Source organism: Capra hircus, unplaced genomic scaffold (genome assembly GCF_001704415.2).
Source record: "Capra hircus breed San Clemente unplaced genomic scaffold, ASM170441v1, whole genome shotgun sequence".
Classification (NCBI taxonomy): domain Eukaryota; kingdom Metazoa; phylum Chordata; class Mammalia; order Artiodactyla; family Bovidae; genus Capra; species Capra hircus.
In genome coordinates, this window is record NW_017190309.1 from 110 (window position 1) to 10,821 (window position 10,712).

General features: G+C 42.5%; 1 pseudogene; it reads left to right on the plus strand.

Annotated features, from left to right (window-relative positions):
• Positions 1-7,619: 7,619 nt before the first annotated feature.
• LOC108634841 lies at positions 7,620-8,869 on the plus strand (annotated as a pseudogene).
• Positions 8,870-10,712: the final 1,843 nt, after the last annotated feature.

Below are 10,712 nucleotides of genomic sequence, written 5' to 3' on the forward strand. Positions count from 1 at the left end.
ATATAACACTACACTATACACAACATATACACACACTATACAGCTATACACACTATACACACACTATACATATATACACACTATACAACTATACACTATACACATATACACACACTATACACACACTATACACCACTATACACACTATACACACACTATATACACTATACACACTATACACTATACACACACTATATACACACTATACACACTATACACTATACACTATACACACACTATACACTATCACACTATTAAACACATATACACACTATAACACACACTATACACACAATATAACACACACTATACACACTATACACACACTACACTATACACACTATACACACTATACACACATATACACAATATATACACACTATACACTACACACACTATAACACTATACACACTATACACACTATACACACTATACACACACTATATCACACTATACACACACTATACACATACACACTATACACACACACTATACACTATACACACTATACACACACTATACACTATACAATACACACACTATACACACTATACACACACACACTATACACACTATACACACACTATACTACTACACACACTATACACACTATACACACATATACACATATACACACACACACTATATATACACACACTATACACATATACACACTATACACACACACACACTATACACTATACACACACTATACACTATACACACTATACACACTATACACTCACTATACACACTATACACTATACACTATACAACACAACTATACACTATATACACTATACACACTATACACACTATACACACACTATACACACACCACTATGCACACACCTATACACATACACACTATACACACACTATACACTATACACACACACACCACTATACACTATACACACACTATATATACACACACTATACACTATAATTATACACACACTATACACTACACACTATACACACACTACACAATATACACACACTATACACTATACACACTATACACACACACACTATACACACACTATACACAATATACACACACTATACACTATACACACTATACACACACTATACACTATACACACACTATCACACTATACACACACTATACACTATACACTATACACACTATACACACTATACACACTATACACACTATACACTATACACACACTATACACTATACACACTATACACACACTATACACTATACACACACTACATACACATACACACTATACACACATATACACACTATACACACTATACACACACTATACACAATATACACACACTATACACAATACACACTATACACTATACACACTATACCACACTATACACACACTATACACTATAACACACTTACACACACTATACACTATACACACACACTATACACTATACACAACTATACACACTATACACACACTATACACTATACACACTATACAACACACTATACACTATACACTATACACACTATACACATATACACACACTATACACCTATACACACACTATACACTATACACACTATACACACACTATACACACACTATACACTACTACACACTATACACACACTATACACACACTATTACACACTACCATATACACACACTATACACACACTATCTATATATAACACTATACACACACTACTACACACACTATACACTATACACTATACACACTATACACACTATACACTATACAACACACATATACACTATACACACACTATACACTATACACACACTACACACTACACCACACTATACACACACTATACACAATATACACACACTATACACTATACACACTATACACACACTATACACTATACACACACTATACACTATACACACTATACACACACTATACACAATATACACACTACACTATACACACTATACACACACTATACACAATATACACACACTTACACACTATACACACACTATACACTACACACACTATACACACTATACACACAACACACTATACACACTATACACACACACTATACACACACTATACACTATACACACACACACTATACACACTATACACTATACACTATACACACACTATACACTACACTATACACACACTATACACTATACACACTATACACACACACACTATACACTATACACTATATACACTATACACACTATACACACACTATACACACTATACACACACTATATAACACACTATACACACACTATACACTATACACACACTATACACACTATACACACACTATACACTATACACACTATACACAATATACACACACTATACACCACACACTATACACACTATACACACACTATACACTATACACACTACACACACTATACACTATACACACTATACACACTATACGCACACTATACACTATAACACACACTATACACTATACACACTATACACACACTATACTACACACACTATACACACTATACACTATACACTATACACACTATACACTATACACACACTATACACTATACACACACTATACACTATACTATACACACTATACACTATACACACACACACTATACACACTATACACACACTATACACAATATACACACACTATACACACTATACACACACTATACACTATACACACTATACACAAATACACACACTATACACTATACACACACTATACACACTACACACACTATACACTATACACACTATACACACTATACACACACTATACACACTATACACACACACACACTATACACTATACACACACTATACACTATACACACTATACACACACTATACACTATACACTATACATAACACACTATACACACTATACACACACTATACACTATACACACTATACACACTATACACACTATACACACACACTATACACACACTATACACTATACACACTATACACACACACACTATACACACTATACACACTATACACACTACTATACACACTATACACACTATACACTCACTATACACACTATACACGCTATACACTATACACACACTATACACAAATATATACACTACACACTATACACACTATACACACTATACACACACTATACACTATACACACTATACACTATACACACTATACACACACTATACACAATATACACACACTATACACTATACACTATACACTATACACTATACACACTATACACACACTATACACTATATACACACTATACACTATGCACACTATACACACACTATCACTATACACACACTATACACTATACACACTATACACACACTATACACACACTATACACACACTATACACTATACACACTATACACACACTATACACTATACACACACTATACACTATACACACTATACACACACTATACACTATACACACACTATACACACTATACAATACACTATACACACTATACACACTATACACACTATACACACTATACACACTATACACACTATACACTATACACTATACACTATACACTATACACACACTATACACTATACACACTATACACACTATACACACACTATACACTATACACACTATACACACACTATACACACACACTATACACACACACTATACACACACTATACACATACACTATACACTATACACACTATACACACACTACACTGTACACACATACACACTATACACTATACACACACTATACACACTATACACACACTATACACTATACACACACACTATACACTATACACACTATACACACACACACACACTATACACTATACACACTATACACACACTATACACACACTATACACACACTATACACACTATACACTATACACACTATACACACACTATACACTATACACTATACACACTATACACACACTATACACTATACACACTATACACACACTATACACACACTATACACACACTATACACTATACACACTATACACACTATACACTATACACACTATACACACTATACACCACACACTATACACACACACACTATACACACACACTATACACACATACACACTACACACTATACACTATACACACTATACACACACACACTATACACACACTATACACTATACACACTATACACACACTATACACACACTATACACTATACACACTATACACACTATACACACACTATACACACACTATACTAACACACACACTATACACACTATACACACACTATACACACACACTATACACACACTATACACACTATACACACTATACACACACTATACACTATACACCACTATACACACTATACACACACTATACATACACACACTATACACACACTATACACTATACACACACACACACTACACACACTATACACACACTATACACTATACACACATACCACTATACACACACTATACACACACACTATACACACACTATACACTATACACATACACACACTATACACTATACACACTATACACACACTATACACAAAAGGAGGCCCTGGAAAATCACTGATGCTGTGGACCCCAGGAAGCGCTGGGCACAGATGTCAGGTTGATTTCAGTCTAGAAAGTCTTAAGGAAGTGAGACCTCTGTCTAATACAATCAGCCGCATTTCACAGAGGGAGGGACCTGAGTCCAAGGAGGACCTCACATGTGATGCTGAGTGCTAGCGGGGACCCCTGCAGAGGGAGCCAAACAGAATTCTGTAAATTCTTAGCTCTGTGAAGCCCCCAAAGCTACTTCCGTTGGTCCCCTCATTCAACCTGTGTGATATTAGGGAGGGCTGAGTCTCCTCTAGCCAGATCAGAACGGAGATCTGCAGATGGGGGTGTGTTGACCCTAACAGGCCTTAAGGTGAGGACCATCAGTTCTAGTGGGAGGATCTCTCCTAAAAAGAAGGAGGCTCACAGAGTGGCAACCAAGCAGAGATGGCAACAAGCAGAGATGCTCAGAGCAAAGCTGGCCTCCCACCACTGGGGACTTGGAAGGCTAGGGCTTGTCTGGGAGCTAGAAGCCTCAGGTTCATAGAAGGAGGCATCCTGGGCTCTGATACACTGCACAAGGAGGACCCGAGGACGGATGAATTTTGAGCTACCAGGGTTCCCGTAGCACGCTGCCCTGCTGTCATCCCTGGGAGACCCCACGTAGGACCCTACGCAGCTCCCCTCCACTTCCGCTTTGAAAGCGAGCGGATCGGCCGGTAGCCGCGGCGACCGTTTGGCGGACACTTAGTGTCCAGGACTCGTCCGGAACCAAGGTGAGGACCTGAATGGAGCTGAAGGGACTTTCCCAACCCTCCCAGCAATAAAAGTGACCCATCCACATCCCACCCCTGTGATATGGCTCCTATGAGTCCCTCAGCGCTGTCGGCTGAATGTGCTCTAGAGTGTCTCAGGCTAAGGCGTTGGTCTGTGGGGGGTAGGCCCGGATTCTACCCCCGGAGAAGCTCTAGGTCCTAGAGAGGGCGCTGAGGGCTGATGAGCAGACTTCGGCACTGCAAGGGGGCCACTCTGAGCGGCCCCCCATACTGGGCTCTAGGAGGCCCTGGTAGTGCTGACCAACTGTGGTGCCCCTGGTGTCCACTGGAGCTGGTTTTGGGGAAGTGAGAGCCTTGCTGTAATGGAATAGACCCAGATCAACAAAGGGACTAGTCCCCAACAATATTAATGGCTGTGACGCTAGTAAGGATGGGCTCCTCCCATAAGAAATGGACGCCACATAAAAGCACCAGTCCTATTTCAGGACTGGGAGAATCAGGCGTTTTGACATGACACTTTCCGGGACATCTGCAGGGAAGTGAGAGACCAGGTCAGTGGGGGCAGCCTCAGGTTGGCAAGGGAGGGTTTGCGGTTTCCTGGTGGATGGTGAGAACGTTGGGGGCTGTCGATGTTCCACACCACGTCATTCGGACCACATCTCCCTGTCTTCGTCCCTGGGAGACCTCAAGGATACACGTCGATTCCTACTGTGGGCTAATGGGGAAGGCCAGGGTCTTGGTCTGAATGGAGTGGTCAGCAGAGGGAGAAATCTTCCACCCTGTCATGAGTCAAATGTAGGCTTGGTTGCTTCTGTGTCCTGGCCATGGTAAGACTGCTGCAGTGAACATGAGTACAGGTGTCTGTTTCCATTAGCGTTTCTCAGGATATATGCCCAGTAGTGGCATTGTTTGCTCATGTGATAGTTTTATTCCTAGTTTTTTTTTTTTTTATGCAGAGTGAGTTAAGTCTGAAAAAGGAAAGCCAATATCATGTATGAATGCATATATATGGAATCCAGAAAGATGGTACTGATGAACCTATTTGCAGGGCAGTCTGGAGATGCAGACCTAGAGAACACACTCCTGGACACAGTAGGGAAGGAGAGGGAGGGGCAGATTGAGAGAGTAACATTGAAAAGGTACATATAACCATATGGAAAATAGATAAACAGTGGGAATTAGTTTTATGACCATGGAGCTTAAAGCCAGTGTTCTGTGATACCTAAGAGGGGTGTGAGTGTGGAGGGAGTTTCAAGATGGAGGAGACATAAGATAAACCTATGGCTGATTCCTATTGATGTGTGGCAGAAACTGGTACAATATTGTAAATTAATATGTAATGTTGTAAAAAATAAATTTATATCCAAAAGACATATAGGAGAAAACAGAAGCAAAAATATTTTAGACCTTGAATTGGGATCTTGTGAGGGTCCACAGGGACATCAACCTGCCTGTACCAGATTTTGTTCTCAGGAGACCGTGTTTGGTAAGATAAGGTCATCTCACTTCCTGCTTTTGGGACATGGAGTGAATGGCTTTTACTATCAAGCAGTCATCACTTCAAGAGAAAGTTGAGCTTCTCTACCAGGAGCGCAATAGGAACCTGAGTGAGTACTCAGTGCACCCATCCAGCCCTCGGATTTCAGCCCAGGAAATCTCAGGAAGGGCTATGTGGCTCAGCACCTTCTTTACTGTTTTATACGAACTCTACGGGAGGGGAAATATCTAGTCTGAAGGTGCAGACAGCAGCCTGCAAATGGATAATGGTGCCCAACATTTTAAGGAGCCAAGGTAAGGACCTTGCATGATGATCCCAATGAACTCAGGATAGAAAAGACCCTAATGAGCTCTCAGCACTGGTTATCTATCTCCTGGCAGGGATGTGGACTGAGGCATCCCTTCACTTATCTCTGGATCATGGGGATGTCTAAAGTGTCTGCATCAGTGTAGCAGAGGGAAGAGTGCAAGGCTCCGCCAGGGCTTGACGTGATAATACTGAAGTAGAACTTAGAAAACCCACTGCTGGCACCTGCTGTCACCTGAGTGAATCCAAAGCAGGGCCTAGAGGTCGCAGAGTAAAAGTAAGGCCTCTATTCTTCCTCTGTGGGATTGTGTGGGGAAAGGCTGAGCAGGAAAACAAGAGCCTTGTGGGTTCCTAGGGCAGTGTCCTCAAAGACACCTGCAGAGGCGGCCTTTGATTAAGCCAATGCAGAATCTCCCTGTTTTAAGGTGCTCATGTCACCTCATTCTCCATCCTCCAGGTGCCCCAACCTCCTGTCTATTGGCCCAGACCCCTGCCTGCGGTCCTGACCAGCCATCATGCCTCGTGGGCAGAAGAGTAAGCACCGTGCTCGTGAGAAACGTCGCCAGGCCCGAGCTGAGACCCAGGGTCTTCATGATCAGGCTACCACATCTGGGGGAGAAGAGACCACCTCCTCCTCCCTCCTGATTCAGAGAGCGGTCCCTCAAGCTCGTCTGCTGCTGGCACCTCCAAGGGGCCTCAGGGAGCCCAAGGCACCACCAGCGCTGCTTCAGGTGCTATACGCAAAAGATCTGGTGTCGGGCGCGCAGCACGCTCGAGATCTGGTGTAGGTGCCGAGGGCCAAGTTCAGGAAGGGGAAAATTCCTCCCAGGCCTCAGCTGCTGCTGAGAGCTCTCATACAGATCTTCTGACCTGGAAGGCAGAGGTGTTGGTACAGTACATGCTGTGTAAGTATAAGATGAGGGCGCTCATTAAGAGGTCTGAAATGCTGAAGGCAGTCACTAGAAGGTACAGGGAGCAATTCCCTGAGATCCTTAGCAGGGCCTCTGAGCGCATGGAGCTGGTGTTTGGCCTGGTGCTGAAGGAAGTCAGGCCCAACAGTCACTGCTATACCCTGGTGAGCAACCTAGATCTCAGCGACAGTGAGTCTATGAGAGGTGACTGGGGCTGCCGAAGAATGGTCTTCTGATGCCTCTGCTGGGTGTCATCTACCTGAATGGCAACCACGCCCCTGAGGAGAAGATCTGGAATTTCCTGAATATGCTGGGCATCTATGATGGAAGAAATCACTTCATCTTTGGAGAGCCAGGAAGCTCATCACAGAAGATCTGGTGCGAGAAGGGTATCTGGAGTACCGCCAGGTGCCCGGCAGTGATCCCCTCGCTATGAGTTCCTGTGGGGTCCTAAATTGCTCACAGAAACCAGCAAGATGAAGGTCTTGCAGTTTTTGGCCAAGGTCAAGGATTCGGGTCATACTGCCTTCCTGTCGCAATATGAGGATGCTTGGAGAGAGGAGGTAGAGAGCACCGGAGACAGAGGTGCGGCCAGGGCTGGCCCTTCTGCCTCACTCACTGGCCTGGCACTGCTGCCTCAGCCACTGCTCTTCTGCTTCAGCCCGGCCTGGCACTGCTGCCTCAGCCACTGCTCGCCATTCTGCTTCAGCCCGGCCTGGCACTGCACCGTCAGCCGCTGCTCGCCATTCTGCTTCAGCCCGCCTGGCACTGCACCTCAGCTGCTGCTGGCCCTTCTGCTTTGGCCACTGCGCGCCCCAGGGCCAAGTCCAGCCGCTCATCTCGCCCTTAGTGTGGTCTGAAGCCCACTGTTCACTTTGTCGGTGGAGAAGCCTGTCAATCTGTGTTCCTGATATGCATCAATAACTTGTTGACTTTATTTCCCCCAATTTTCAGTTCTTAAAATTTTTCAACAGAAAGGCCATTTAGATTCATGATGTAAGTATGTGAATAACATGGGTCACACACAGTTTGCTGTTTGTCAAATTTAGGAGCAAAAATTTTGTTTTCTCAAATAAATACTGGAAATCCTCACATCACCTTTGTGATCCAGGGTGAGAATAACATCACTTAAGGATAAGAGTGTCCTTAGAAATGCAAAAAACACCACACTAATAGAGGCTCAGAACATTAATACACTGTTAGGGAGATAGCTGAAATTTCTACAGTGTTTGGCTTGCTTTACTCTCTGGTTAGCCTCCCTCTTTGTAAATGTAAAAGAGACATACTTGCCTCTGCTTATGCTTTATGGTTTTCAAGAACGTTGGAGAATATAAATTACAGCAAATGATTTATTCGTGGCTCTTCTTTTACCCAACCATTGAGAATCTGCTCTTCAGAAGTCTTCATGCTTGTACTGGTGATGTTTAGTCAAAAGAAGTCCTAGCGTCTGTGCATTCATGATAGTTTCTCAGAGATGCTGTCATTCTATGGAAGAGGCTGAGATAGTCTCTACTTCACGAAGAACAAGAAAGAAGCAGGGTAAAGAGGGGTCGGAGCGAACATATTACTTTGGTTTCATTGCTTAGCTGAATTTTGGCTGATTTGGGAGGTTGGGTCTTTTCTTTTCCCACTTGGAACGCTTGATAGTTTCTGACATCTGATAGACTGAAAAAAAGAAAAATCCAGCTGATGTAGCATCCAGCTGATGTAGCATCTGAGGTCAAGATAATCATAGTAATAACTGCTATTGTTCCTAATGTCTCAATAGAGACAGGCACCGTGACAGAAGCTTTCCATAAATACCTATATTCCACCAATCTGACAAGAAAGGGTTTATCAGACTTACTTCACAGTGGAGAGCCCAAGGCTCATAGAGTTTCATATTGTGCTGATATACCTGCGGCTGGTAAATGACAGCAGGCAATAGACTCCTGCTCTGAACTACTTTGGCACTCATACTGTTGTTCTCCCCCCCAACCTGAGTCATACCCTTGTCTTTTTTTTTTTTAACAAGTACTTTTAGCATTTGACATTTCTTTGTTTATTTTTATTTATTGATTTATTTATCTGTGCTGGATCTTAGTTGCTGCACGTGTGGTCTAGTTCCCTGACCAGGGATCAAACCTGGGCCCCTGCTTTGGGAGCCTGGAGTCCTAGCCATTGGACCACTAGGAAAGTCCCCACCCTGTATCTTTTATTTCAGTGCTTTTCTCAGGACTCCATAATTTGTCCTAGGTGATAGAAAAGATTGCCTTGTGCTCAAGCTACTGGATCAAAATGTGTAGCCAGTGCAGTAAGAATGCCAGGTATCCTTAACCAAAGATATGTATCCCTTACTCACTACTCATAGATAAGTGAAAGAAACAATATTCAGGGACAGTATAAGCGTGTACACTGGCCATGTTAGATAACCTCTGAAGAGCAAGGAGTCTCCATGTCATCCTTACAGTCTCTTCCCTGTAGAAAGTAAACCTATCAGAACAGAAATGACATGAGAATCTTCACCTGGCTGAGGAGATAGATTGATCTACTTTTTTCTCTCTAAAGGACTACCACCTGTCTGGGACTCCTGCCTTGGACTATAGCTTCTCCATCTCCCATCACTCCTGGGACAGGGACCCATTCTCTGTAGCACTGCAGAGCAAACATAGCTGAAGAGTTTGTAGACATGTGGAATTTCCCCAAAGTCCTTTAATC